We start from the raw sequence: 13998 nt of genomic DNA on the forward strand, positions 1-13998 counted from the left end.
CCCTTCAGTATAGGAAGCCGTCATGGTGCATGGAATAGTTAGAGAACAAAAAACAGATTAAAAAAAAACAAAAAACATGATTGTCATGAGTAAATGACAAGGCATTTGAGACTGCAATCATGAGGCCCCTTTAACAAGCATACAGGGAGTGGACATGCTCAGATGCGGCAGGCGGTCATTAAAAATAGAGTTTTTAGCAAGTGCTAAATACTAACGTACACAGTGCTCTGGCTTGTTCGTGTATACCAAGATTACTTAAGTGCAGTAGAAACTGAACTAGGCTTTACTTGTTTAAAAGCCAGAAAGACCTATTTTCAGTCCAGGACAGCTCAAATTTGCAGGGACTCTCTCTGAAAATCAGGGACTGTTGGCAACTATGCAAGTCCAGACCTTTTCCAGACTGCCATAGTCTCACAGGCCTATCTCAACCAGGCACGATCTTCACATGGTGGCCTACTGCCACACTAACGCTATCTACTCAGGCCTTAGATCTGCCGTATGGACTCATACTTGCAAACTTCTTAATTTTAGTCTCCGAGAGCCATTGCCCCTCCCCCTATAAAAGGTCCCACCCCTTTTTGTGCACCGAGGCTGTGTCTAATGGTGCCGCATTCCAGCACAACATACATGTAAAGTACACGTTCTCCCAGATGACACATGGGAGATTCGCTAACTCTTCTGAGAGGCTTCCTCTTTTTCCAGGAGCCTCCTGGACAGTCCAGGAGAGTTGACAAGTATGTGCTTAGCTCTTCAGGTGTGTAGCCCATGCACTGAACTCTGAATAGTGGGAACAACCAACTGTCACAACCAGACAGCTGAGAAGCTCTGGCAGATGCCTTTCAGAACCTCCTCCTTGAGTTTTCTTTGTCTTGGTTTTCAGTTCCTCATCTCGTTAGCCTCTCTCAGCTGTCATGTAGTTGGACTGATTGCATCCCTTTTAAATTCCTCCCCATAATGCATTAGTGTGCGGCTTATACAACTTCCTGGAGTGTGTGTGCATGCTGATCCCATTTTTCAGTCTTCTACAAGATAAGTGCTGTACATTTATTTGTGACTTTCTGTTTGCTGGATCCCAGGTGACCCTGACTCCCTCCGTGTTTAGTGTAGGGAGCCGGTGGTCGTGTCCCCTCACTATTGTAGGGTGTTCAGGTGGTATATAGTCAAGGTACGAGGATATGCGATCATCCACCATTGGGATTTTCGCATAGGCTGAGCAGTCAGGGAGAGTGCCAGGTCTTATGCAGGGGTCTCCCTTTTGTTCCTTTAGTTTTGGATCCAGTGAGTCATATATTCATTTTGCATTGTCTTGTTTCCTGTACACCTTCCGTGACACCACCATGCCACACACGCCCACCTGTGAACATCAAGCTGTTGCTGCAGGGATCTTCTTGTCCAGATTCCTGTAAGAAGCTAACATTTTCTGTGGCCAGTTCCTCCACAAGGGCACACAATCCATAGTCCAAATTCAGGTAAAAGATCTCTCCCCCTGAGGATACAATAGATTAGATTTTTCTCAATAATCTCTACTTATGAACATATAACATGGAGGGAGTGTTCCTCAGAAGCCAGGATGAGGTTGTATCGAGCAGAGGTTTTATTTCTACCCGACCGTCCCCAGAGATTTGTGTAATTGAGTTAAATCTTGAGCCCGGAGATTGGGAGATGGAAACGTGACATTTTGAAGATGTTTGTGTGAGAACAAAGGCTTCTCAAATCCGAATAAGAAAGTGGATTTCACATGAGCTCCTCATTATAGCTCTGAGAAGATTTACAATGGGAAAGCAACTGCAATGAAACAGAGACGGCTGCAGTCCGCGGACTCTCTAGATGTTCTGTTCTGATGAGATAGATGGGTCAAAAAGTGTCCCTCACAAATGTTCCCCGCTTTACTAAGGTAGTAAATCAAAGGTTATATGTAACCTAGAGGCAACCCCGGGGTCAGGGTGGCACCAACTCTGGTTCACCTCATCCATGTTAACTCACTAATGCTATATTCTTCCAGGTGACCTGGATCCAATTTTTGGACTTCTTTCTGTGCCCCCATCTTCAGTCCTGACAACAGCTTGGGCACTATGTGGGTACTGTAGGAACTCCCTAGGGCTTGTAGTGGAGGGCACCCTTTTTCTTCCCTCAGGGCACACTGAGGTTCTGGGGCTCCTGCCTGATGGTAGTTGGGGTGCTTGTGATGTTAGGTGTTGGATGGGTGCAAGCAGTGGCGTAACTAGAAATGACTGGGCCCCACAGCAAATTTTTGATTGGGTCCCCCAAGAAACTTCTTCGCAACCACCTCCTCCTGTGAAACCCCCACTCTTGTGGCTAGTCAAGATAACTCTCTCAGACCAAACCCAGTAGCTGCTCCATCCGTTTCCTACAGTGTCACGGTCACTGTATATATCGTCATTGTATAATACTGTTATGGGAGCCTTGACATTAAAATCTTTTAGTCCTCCTTCTGGGTGGGCCCCTTCTGAGTTTGGGCCCCAAAGCAGCTGCTTCCCCTGCTTCCCCTATAGCTTTGCCCCTGGGTGCAAGGCAGTGCGTGTAGAGTGCAATGGCCAGAAACTAGGTCAGAATAAATTTCCTTCTTTATTGTAGTGCAAAATAGGAGCTGTAGTACATCCAACGATAGCAAAAACACAGATCACACCATATACAGATGCTTTTATATGGATCTGGGCAAGGATGGAACTTATGGTAATCTTTCCTCTCTATCTTTCTCAAGTCTCTTCCTGCAGAATTTTTTGGCTAGCGATCTCACTTTTGCAATTGTGACTATAATTCGCAACTGAGGAGTAGAGATACGACTGGCCAAATCGTGCCCAAGTGTGAAGTGTGTCTTAGCAGTGTACCCCTCACAGCGGTAAAGTCTAAATAGGTTAGGTAGCAGGATACTTTACTGTCTCCAATGCTCAGTTATGCAGATTTCTGAAGATTCTTGTTTCTTTCTCTCTTTCCTTCTTTCTTAAAGGGGTTGTCGGGATCAAGATTGTGTTTTTTTTTAAAACAGTTAAATCACTGTTAATAGTGGATTGAAGGTCCCCCCAGATGTTTTTAGGTATTTTTACACTTCAGTTGGGCTCCTACAGTCCCCCACTGATTGTTTACCTTTATGTTTATTTGTGCGGTAACTTCCAGCGCAGCATCGCGTTGTTTCCTTCGTGCAGCCGTCCCCCTAATTCATATGCCGCCTCCTGCCGCAACTATTCCTCCCTCTTGGTCACGCCCCTAAGCGCCTCCTGGCTCAGTCCCTCCATCCTTGCTAAGAATACGCCCTGCCCGATGACATCACCGGTCCAGAGGGGCGGGGCTTGGCGCAATGTGTTGCTGCCTAGTTTTCGCCCCTCAGTGCGCTCTGCATAAGCTTTGTTTGCACTATATGGCACTTTCTAGGCACGGTTTGGCAATATGTGATGTTCTTTGGCACAATGTGAGCACAACTTAGCACTGTGTTCTCAAGGTACATTATGGCACTGTATGACCACTCCTTACCACTATGTGGCCCTCTGGAATCCGAAGGGGCCCATCCAAGTTTTGCTTCTGTCTCTTGTTTCACTGTGGCTCTTACAAACATAGCTGGGAGTGGGCACTGTATGATCTGCAGCGGCCATATTGGTGGTTAGTAGCCCAGTTTTTTGTTTTTTTTTACAAAAGTGATGTTGCCTGTAGCCACCAATCACAGCTCAGCTTTCATTTTACATGGGCAGTTTAAATAATGGAAGCTAAGCTCTGATTGGTTGCTGTGGGCAACACAATGAGTTTAAGAAATGAAAGCTGAGCTCTGGTTGGTTGCTATGGGCAACCAACCCCGTTTAAGAAAATGAAAGCTGGACTCTGCTTGGTTGCTATGGACAACAAAGAGCATTTAAGAAACGAAAGCTGGGCTCTGACTGGTTGCTATGGGCAACACATAGTTTAAGAACTAAACGCAGAGCTCTGATTAGTTCCTATGGGCAGCACAGAGTTTAAGAAATGATAGCTGGGCTCTAATTGGCTGTTACAGACAACAAAGTGAGGTTAAGAAATGAAAGCTGGGCTCTGATTGGCTGTTACAGACAACAAAGTGAGGTTAAGAAATGAAAGCTGGGCTCTGATTGGCTGTTACAGACAACAAAGTGAGGTTAAGAAATGAAAGCTGCCCTCTGATTGGTTGCAGTAGACAGTTTTGATAAATCTGCCCCAAAGTAAATGACTGTAACCCCTGGACTTTCTCTATGTCCTCACCCCCCTGAGAATATAATCCGAGGCCGCTGTATCTGATCCTCTGCCCCACCCGTCCTCTCCTATGTACGTCTTACACTGAATCACCGCCGGTATTAGCCTGGCAGTAAATTAGAGGAGGTTTGGCTGGAGACGGGGGACCGGTGATTTACACCCGCGGGTAGCAGATATTACATTTTTTGCAAGCAGAAATAATCCATGTTTCTACTGCTAAAATCTAAATGAGAACCTTGTCGCTTTCCGAGGACGGAGTAAACCTGACGGATTACACGAATGTAAATCCCATTGCCCACATATTAGAAGTGATTGTGCTGTTTTAGTGGCGGTATTAAGTCATGTTCAGCGCTGTAAAGTCTTCCGCTGCCGCCAAAATGTTCCCCTTGTTATGAGTGAAATCTTGTTTTCTAGGATGTTTATGGGCAGCGCAGAACCTAAAAAAAGGGAGCGTTCCCTGGTTAATAGGCACCGGCGGACGTCAGATCGTGCTGTGCCGCCATCCGTTATGGCAACGTTTTTTTTTCACAATGGTCCGGCGTTTGCTTCCTCCTTTATGATTTTTCAGCGACCCTTGGTCTTTCTCACCACACATTAGAAAAAGGGGCAGGACCAACCAGGCATGGGCCCCTTCTATCCAAGGGCCCCATAGCAGTCTGCCTCTACGGTATATATGGCCATGCAGTTGCACACAGTGACAGGAGTGTGTATACTATGGAGAGGATGTCAGCAAAAATCCCAAATTTAGGGGTATTGCGTATGTTACGTTTACCTCCATATAAACTGTCTGCAAATCCTAGGATGTTCTTAAATGAATAAATGTTCGCGATGCGGCAAGGCTGGAATATGGACGGCTGTGTGGGCCAAGACTCCTCTATCCGGCCTCTATTGGTATTATTTGAGCACCGTATGGGGAGGTATTTAGGCACTACATGGTAATACCGACTGAAAACAATATGGTGGTATTATTTGAACACCGTATGGGTGTTATTTGGGCACTTTATGGTAGTACCAACTGAGAACAATGTGGTGGTGGTATTATTTGAGCACAATATGGTGGTATTATTTGTGGACTGTATGGGGTGTTATTTAGACACTATATGGTAGTGCTATCTGAGAACAATATGGTGGTATTGCAGCACTTTATGGTGGTATTATATGAGCACTATATGGTAATATAGAGGACCGTAGGTATGTGGGTGTTATTTGGGCACTGGTATGGAAGTACTATCTGAGCAGTATATGGTGGGTAATATTTGAGCACTGTATGGGGAGTGATTCAGGCACTGTATGGTAGTACTATCAGAGAACAATATAATGGTGTTAAATAAGCAGTGTATGGTGGTATTGTATACTGTATATTGGTATTATTTGAGTACTCTATGGTAGTATTATTTGTATACTGTATGGTAGCATTATGTGGCCTCTGCAGTTTTATCATGGTAATTATAATAGTAATGTATGGAAAGGACTATTTTGTCTGGCTTTTCGTTGACTTTATGTATAAAATGGATAAAGGTTTTATACTGAATTTCTGCAAAATGAAAGTGTTACACAGTTAAGGCTAGTTTCACACTAGCGTTCGGCTGTCCGCTCGTGAGCTCCGTTTGAAGGGGCTCACGAGCGGACCCAAACGCTTCCGTCCAGCCCTGATGCAGTCTGAATGGATGCGGATCCGCTCAGACTGCATCAGTCTGGCGGCGTTCAGCCTCCGCTCCGCTCGCCTCCGCACGGACAGGCGGACAGCTGAACGCTGCTTGCAGCGTGCGGGTGTCCGCCTGGCCGTGCGGAGGCGTGCGGATCCGTCCAGACTTACAATGTAAGTCAATGGGGACGGATCCGTTTGAAGATGCCACAATATGGCTCAATCTTCAAGCGGATCCGTCCCCCATTGACTTTCAATGTAAAAGTCTGGACGGATCCGCTCAGGCTAATTTCACACTTAGCTTTTTTTTGCCAATATAATGCAGACGGATCCGTTCTGAACGGAGCCTCTGTCTGCAATATTATGATCGGATCCGTTCAGAACGGATCCGATCGAACGCTAGTGTGAAAGTAGCCTAATACGGTTGAAAAAAGACATAAGTCCATCAAGTTCAATCAAGGGATAGGTGGGGACGCGAATCCCAGAAGGAAATGAAACTATGATTTCCACACGTTTTCATAAGCATTAATGTTGTTTACTTTTAAGAATTCATCTAAACCCTTTATAAACCCGTCCACTATTGCTGCTGTGACCACGTCCTGAGGAGTCTATTCCACAGATTCACAGTTCTTACAGTAAAGAAGCTTTGACGGCAGTGCCCCCTTGTCTTTTGAGGGCATTTTACATGGAACAGCTTTTCACCGTATTTTTAGTATGGCCCATTTATATATTTGCATAGGTTAATCATATCCCCCTTAGATGTCTCTTCTCAAGACTAAATAAATTCAATTTTTTTAATCTTTTTTCATAACTAAGACCCTCCATGCCCCTTATCATTTTAGTCTCTCTCCTCTGTACTTTTTCCAGCTGCAGTGCATCCTTTCAATGGATTCAAACTGAACTGCATATTCCAGATGAGGCCGCACCAACGCTTAGTAAAGTGGTAATATTACATCCCTGCCCCGCGGGTCCATGCCTTGTTTAATGCAGGACAATATCCTGGTGGCCTTAGAAGCAGCTGATTGACATTGTATGCTGTAATTTAATCTACAATCTACAAGGACACCCAAATCCTTCTCTATATGTGACTTCCCCAGTGCTACATCCCCTAGGACATATGAAGCACAGAGATTATTACTACCAAGATGCAGAACTTTACATTTTTCCACATTGGGCATCAACTTGGCAATTGAGGTTCAATCACTCAGTGTTCAAGTCAGCTTGTAGTTAATGGACATCTTCCATAGACTGTACAGTTCTACATAGCTTAGCGTCATCTGCAAAAATAGAAAAGGTGCTATTGATCCCGTCCTCGATATCATTCATACTCCATTTCTGCAAAATGAAAATGAAATGCAAAAACAGGTAAAATTCTAATTCTGTAAATCGCCTGAGTGGGAATGTAGTGAAATAAAGTGGTATACCCATCTTAGGATGGCATATCGCTAGGATAGCTCAGGGTCCGACTTCTGGGACCCCCAATAAGTGCTGCATCTCCTTCTACCTTTGAAGACAGAAGTGCCACAGTGCAGGGAACTGCATCCGACCTAATACACTGGAGCAGGGCTGCAGCACCGTCATTTACAGGATCACTGACGGTCCAAGAGGTCAGATCTCACCCAGTCTGGCATATCCTAGCTACAGTCCATGACTTTCTAAGATGGGAAAAGCCTTATCTAGCGCTACCAGAGAGGAATATATAATGTACATTATTAAAAAAAAACTAATATTTTTATTACATGTATATTGCCATTCATTGAATGGTAATACTATTAGTGAGAGAACCTCTTTGTGTTCAAGAAACACAACCATACATGATGTGATGAGTGGAAAAGAAACACAATGTTCTTGGAAGTAATTTCAAGATGTTACAAACTGTCCATAAGAGCGACTGTAAAGCCAGAGTTCAATTAAGTTCAGAAATTCCATTTTATATTTTCTAAAATTCCTAACCCAAAAGCAATTTGAAGAAACCTTCTAAAATATGATTGACCATAACTCTCACAGATCTAGGCTGGTCCTCCAAGTCCAGTAGACCGTACTCCTTTGACTCTCCCCATCCAGACAACTGCCCCTCTGGCCTTTCAGTAGGTTACAGTTCTCACCTGTAGAACAATTTTGGGGAAAAAGTGGAGAAAACATTCCTTAGTCTTTTTTTAAAACTGTATTTTTATTAAAGAGTTTTCAATAAAATACAATACGAATATAGTGAGGGTTCAGCACATAGTCAACAAATTGGTAAAATGCAATATATCCATCCAGATCAAAAGATCAAAGCAATATATACGGTAAATTAACAATTCAGAGATACTTACGGGCAAGAATGCCACAAGTAAAAGCCAGAGAAGATAAGGTATCCCTACAAAGCATACAATATAGGCAACGTAATATAACTGTCACAACCAGACAGCTGAGAAGCTCTGACAGCGGCCTTTTAGAACCTCCTCCTTCAGTTTCTTTGTTGTGGTATTCAGCTCCTCCTCTCGTTAGCCTCTCTCAGCTGTCATGTGTTGGACTAATTGCTTCCCTTTAAATTCCTCCCCAGAAGGCTTTTCTGGGCGGCTTATACTACTTCCTGGAGTGTGTGTGCATGCTGACTTTGTTCTCCTGTTTGCTTCAAAGCTAAGTGTTGTACCTTTATCTGTTATTTTCTGTTTGCTGGATCCCAGGTGACCCTGACTCCCTCCGTATCTTGTGTAGGGAGCCGGTGGTCGTGTCCCCTCACTATTGTAGGGTGCTCAGGGCTTTATAGTCAAGGTTCGTGGATATGCAAATCTCCACCATTAGGATCTTTGCATAGGCTGAGCAGCCAGGGAAAGTGCCAGGTCTTCTGCAGGGGTCTCCCTTGGTTCCTTAGTTTTTGGATCCAGCGAGTCGTTTATACATGTTGCTTTGCCTTGTTTCCTGTACACCGTCCGTGACATTATAAGCCGCCATAACCGTCTCAAGCATGGATCCGGTTTCACTTTTGGCTGAACGCTTCCAGGGTCTTTCATTGGAGGTAGCTGACCTCCGTAAGACTTTTTCTCAGCTTCAAGTGACCGGTTCAGCTTGCGTTCATGGAGTTTGTTCTGAGCCTAAGATCTCGCTCCCGGATACGTTCTCCGGAGGTAGTGAGAATTTTGTGCGTTTTAGAGAGGCTTGCAAACTCCATTTTCGCCTTCTTCCCCACTCCTCTGGTGATGAGGAACGGAGGGTGGGGATCATTATATCGCTGCTCAGGGGTAACGCTCAGTCCTGGGCCTTTTCGCTGCCGGAGGGGGCACGGCCTCTCCGTTCAGTGGATGAATTCTTTTTAGCCCTGGGTCAGATATATGATGATCCGGATCGCATTGCTCTGGCTGAGTCTAAACTACGTCTATTATGCCAGGGTAAACAATCCGCAGAAATGTACTGCTCAGAATTTCGGAGATGGGCAGTTGATACTGGTTGGAATGATGCTGCGCTCCGAAGTCAATTTTGCCATGGTCTTTCAGAGGGATTGAAAGATGCATTTGCCTTTCATGAGAGGCCTATTTCTTTGGACTATGCTATGTCTCAGGCCGTTCGTATTGACAGGCGTCTTAGAGAGAGAGGAGAGATGTCCCCTTCCTGTCATACTCAGTCCCAGGACAGTGCAGTGGTCCCATTCTGTGCGCAGGGGTCTGTCGCTGTCAGCCCCTTCTGAGCAGGAGCCCATGCAGCTGGTGTTGATTGCTTCTGACAATAGAAGATTCAGCTCGCATGGGAGGGTTTGTTTTTGTTGTGGAGGTATAAATCATTTGGCAAATATTTGTCCCTCTAGGAGATTCAGGCAGTTTTCTGGGAGTAATAAAGAAACAAACAGGAAAAAATCTTTTAAAAATGTTCCGTCTGTTACTATTGGCAGGGTTGAGGCGGAAATTGAAGGTTTTCCATTTGCTTGTAGTTCCCGTTTTGTCCTGCCGGCTAGGGTGGCGCTAGAGAGCAAGAAAAATTTTTGTGAGATTTTTGTGGATAGTGGAGCAGCGGTTAATCTCATTGATAATCAATTTGCGATAACTCATGGTTTCCAGGTACGCACTTTGGGAAAGGATATTCCTGTTTTTGCTATCGATTCCGCTCCACTTTCTCAAAAATCATTAAAGGGCATAGTTCACAATATCCGTTTAATTGTGAGTGATGCTCATGTTGAGGATGTGTCATGTTTCGTCCTTAGCGGTTTACCTACCCCTCTGGTGTTGGGGCTGCCCTGGCTCACTAAGCATAACCCCACCATTGATTGGCAAGCAAGGCAAATAAATGGTTGGAGTGACTTTTGCAGAGAGAATTGCCTCATGACATCTGTTTCTGAGGTTGCTACTAAGACTGTACCTTCTTTTCTCTCTGAATTTTCGGATGTCTTCTCTGAGAGTGGAGTTCAGGATTTGCCCCCGCACAGGGAGTACGATTGCCCTATTAATCTCATCCCAGATGCCAAGCTGCCTAAATCTCGTTTATACAATCTTTCCCAACCTGAGAGGATCGCTATGCGTGCTTATATCTCTGAGAGTCTGAGAAAGGGACACATACGACCCTCGAAGTCACCTGTTGCCGCTGGTTTTTTCTTTAAGAAAAAAGATGGTTCTTTAAGACCTTGTCTGGATTTCAGGGAGCTGAACAATATCACAATTCGTGACCCTTATCCGCTTCCTCTGATCCCGGACCTGTTTAACCAGGTTGTTGGGGCTAAAGTCTTTTCCAAATTAGATTTAAGAGGGGCATACAACCTGGTCAGGGTCAGAGAAGGGGACGAATGGAAGACGGCCTTCAATACCCCTGAGGGCCATTTTGAAAATTTGGTTATGCCTTTTGGTTTGATGAATGCCCCAGCCGTTTTTCAGCATTTCGTGAACAGCATTTTTTATCATTTGATGGGAAAATTTGTATTGGTGTATTTGGATGACATTTTGATTTTTTCTCCCGATTTCAAAACTCATAAGGAACATTTACGTCAGGTCTTGCTCATCCTGCGGGAGAATAAATTATATGCGAAACTGGAAAAATGTGTGTTTGCGGTTCCAGAAATTCAATTTCTGGGGTTTCTTCTCTCCGCTTCTGGTTTTCGCATGGACCCCGAGAAGGTCCGCGCTGTGCTTGAGTGGGAGCTTCCTGAGAATCAGAAGGCGCTGATGCGTTTTTTGGGCTTTGCCAATTATTACAGGAAGTTCATTTTGAATTATTCTTCTATTGTTAAACCACTCACTGATATGACCAGAAAGGGGGTAGATTTTTCTTCTTGGTCAGTAGAGGCGCGTAAGGCTTTTTCTGATATCAAGGAGAGTTTTGCTTCCGCTCCCATCTTGGTGCAACCTGATGTTTCTTTACCCTTCATAGTTGAGGTTGATGCTTCTGAGGTGGGTGTGGGGGCGGTCTTGTCTCAGGGTTCCTCTCCTGCCAATTGGCGACCGTGTGCCTTTTTCTCAAGAAAACTCTCCTCCGCAGAGAGAAATTACGATGTGGGAGATAGGGAATTGTTGGCCATCAAGTTGGCTTTTGAGGAATGGCGCCATTGGCTAGAGGGAGCCAGACATCCTATTACCGTATTTACTGACCATAAAAATCTGGCCTACTTGGAGTCAGCCAAGCGTCTGAACCCGAGACAGGCCAGATGGTCGTTGTTCTTTTCTAGGTTTAATTTTGTGGTCACGTTCCGCCCTGGAGTTAAGAATGTGAAGGCAGATGCCCTATCACGTTGTTTTCCGGGAGGCGGGAATTTTGAAGACCCGGGTCCCATTTTGGCTGAAGGTGTGGTGGTCTCTGCTCTTTTTCCTGAATTGGAGGCAGAGGTGCAGGCAGCCCAGTCAGAGGCTCCTGATCTTTGTCCTCCTGGGAGGTTGTTTGTGCCTCTCGCTTTAAGACACAAGATTTTTAAAGAACACCACGATACGGTCCTTGCTGGGCACCCGGGGGTAAGAGCCACACTGGATCTCATCGCTCGGAGATTCTGGTGGCCTGCGCTTCGTAAGTCGGTTGAGGGTTTTGTGGCAGCCTGCGAGACTTGCGCTCGTGCCAAAGTCCCTCATTCACGGCCATCAGGTCCTCTCCTTCCCTTACCCATTCCTTCCCGTCCTTGGACACATCTGTCCATGGACTTCATAACGGACCTGCCTCGTTCCTCAGGGAAGACTGTGATTCTGGTGGTGGTGGACCGTTTTAGCAAAATGGTGCATTTCATCCCTTTTCCTGGTTTGCCCAATGCTAAGACGCTGGCGCAGGCATTTGTTGATCACATTGTCAAATTGCACGGTATTCCTTCAGACATAGTCTCTGATAGGGGCACGCAGTTTGTTTCCAGATTCTGGAAGGCTTTCTGTTCTCGCTTGGGGGTTCGGTTGTCATTCTCTTCTGCTTTCCACCCGCAGTCGAATGGCCAGACAGAGCGCGTCAATTAGAATCTGGAGACATATCTGCGCTGTTTTGTGGCGGAGAATCAAGAGGATTGGTGTTCTTTTTTGTCCCTTGCTGAGTTTGCTTTAAATAACCGTCGTCAGGAGTCCTCTGATAAGTCACCATTTTTTGGTGCATATGGGTTTCATCCGCAGTTTGGGACTTTCTCGGGAGTGGGGTCTTCTGGTTTACCTGATGAGGACAGATTCTCCTCGTCTTTGTCATCTATTTGGCAAAAGATTCAGGATAATCTAAAGAGCATGAGTGAGAGATATAAGCGTGTGGCAGATAAGAGACGTGTGCTTGGTCCGGACCTGAATGTTGGTGATCTGGTGTGGTTGTCTACCAAGAATATCAAATTGAAGGTTCCCTCCTGGAAGTTGGGTCCTAGGTTTATTGGGCCTTACAAAATCCTGTCTGTCATCAATCCTGTTGCATACCGTCTTGATCTTCCTCAGACTTGGAAGATCCATAATGTTTTTCATAAGTCTTTATTGAAACCTTATGTTCAACCCATTGTACCCTCGCCTTTGCCTCCTCCTCCGATTATGGTTGATGGGAATCTTGAATTTCAGGTCTCTAGGATTGTGGATTCTCGTCTTGTCCGCGGTTCTCTTCAGTACCTTGTTCATTGGGAGGGGTATGGTCCTGAGGAGAGGATGTGGGTCCCAGTGACGGACATTAAGGCCTCTCATCTCATCAGGGCTTTCCATAGGTCCCATCCTGAGAAGGTGGGTTCTGAGTGTCTGGAGTCCACTCGTAGAGGGAGGGGTACTGTCACAACCAGACAGCTGAGAAGCTCTGACAGAGGCCTTTCAGAACCTCCTCCTTGAGTTTCTGTGTTGTGGTATTCAGCTCCTCCTCTCGTTAGCCTCTCTCAGCTGTCATGTGTTGGACTAATTGCTTCCCTTTAAATTCCTCCCCAGAAGGCTTTTCTGGGTGGCTTATACTACTTCCTGGAGTGTGTGTGCATGCTGACTTTGTTCTCCTGTTTGCTTCAAAGCTAAGTGTTGTACCTTTATCTGTTATTTTCTGTTTGCTGGATCCCAGGTGACCCTGACTCCCTCCGTGTCTGGTGTAGGGAGCCGGTGGTCGTGTCCCCTCACTATTGTAGGGTGCTCAGGGCTTTATAGTCAAGGTTCGTGGATATGCAAATCTCCACCATTAGGATCTTTGCATAGGCTGAGCAGCCAGGGAAAGTGCCAGGTCTTCTGCAGGGGTCTCCCTTGGTTCCTCAGCTTTTGGATCCAGCGAGTCATTTATACATGTTGCTTTGCCTTGTTTCCTGTACACCGTCCGTGACAATAACAATGCACAACGAAACAAAAAAGGGAAGACTTGTAGGGGTGAACAGTAATACCTAATGATGCAAACTTGAATACAAATCTTACGGCTCCCATATGCACTCAAAGCGATCTACCCTATCAGTCATTAGTCATAAGGGTATTCCATTTAATGCTGTGCCTTCATAATATTGCTATGTCACTTATTGTCTGGTTGTACAGAAAGTGGCAGTGTATCTGGCAGAGAGAGATCTTTAGTTAAAATTGAACTTTCCATTCCATTCTCCCCCCTATTGGGCAGAAGTGGGCTAGTCCTGCTTCCTACCAAGGGAGGGGTTGCATGACGCTATAGGAAGTTGCAACATGGTTCAGTGAGGGAAGCATCCCCTCCCCCCCTCCTGCAGCAGGAGTCTTCCAGGGGAAGCAGCTCACAGAGCACCATGACTCCTTGCAGTACCTAGACTGAGTATT

Source organism: Bufo gargarizans, chromosome 9 (assembly GCF_014858855.1).
Source record: "Bufo gargarizans isolate SCDJY-AF-19 chromosome 9, ASM1485885v1, whole genome shotgun sequence".
Classification (NCBI taxonomy): domain Eukaryota; kingdom Metazoa; phylum Chordata; class Amphibia; order Anura; family Bufonidae; genus Bufo; species Bufo gargarizans.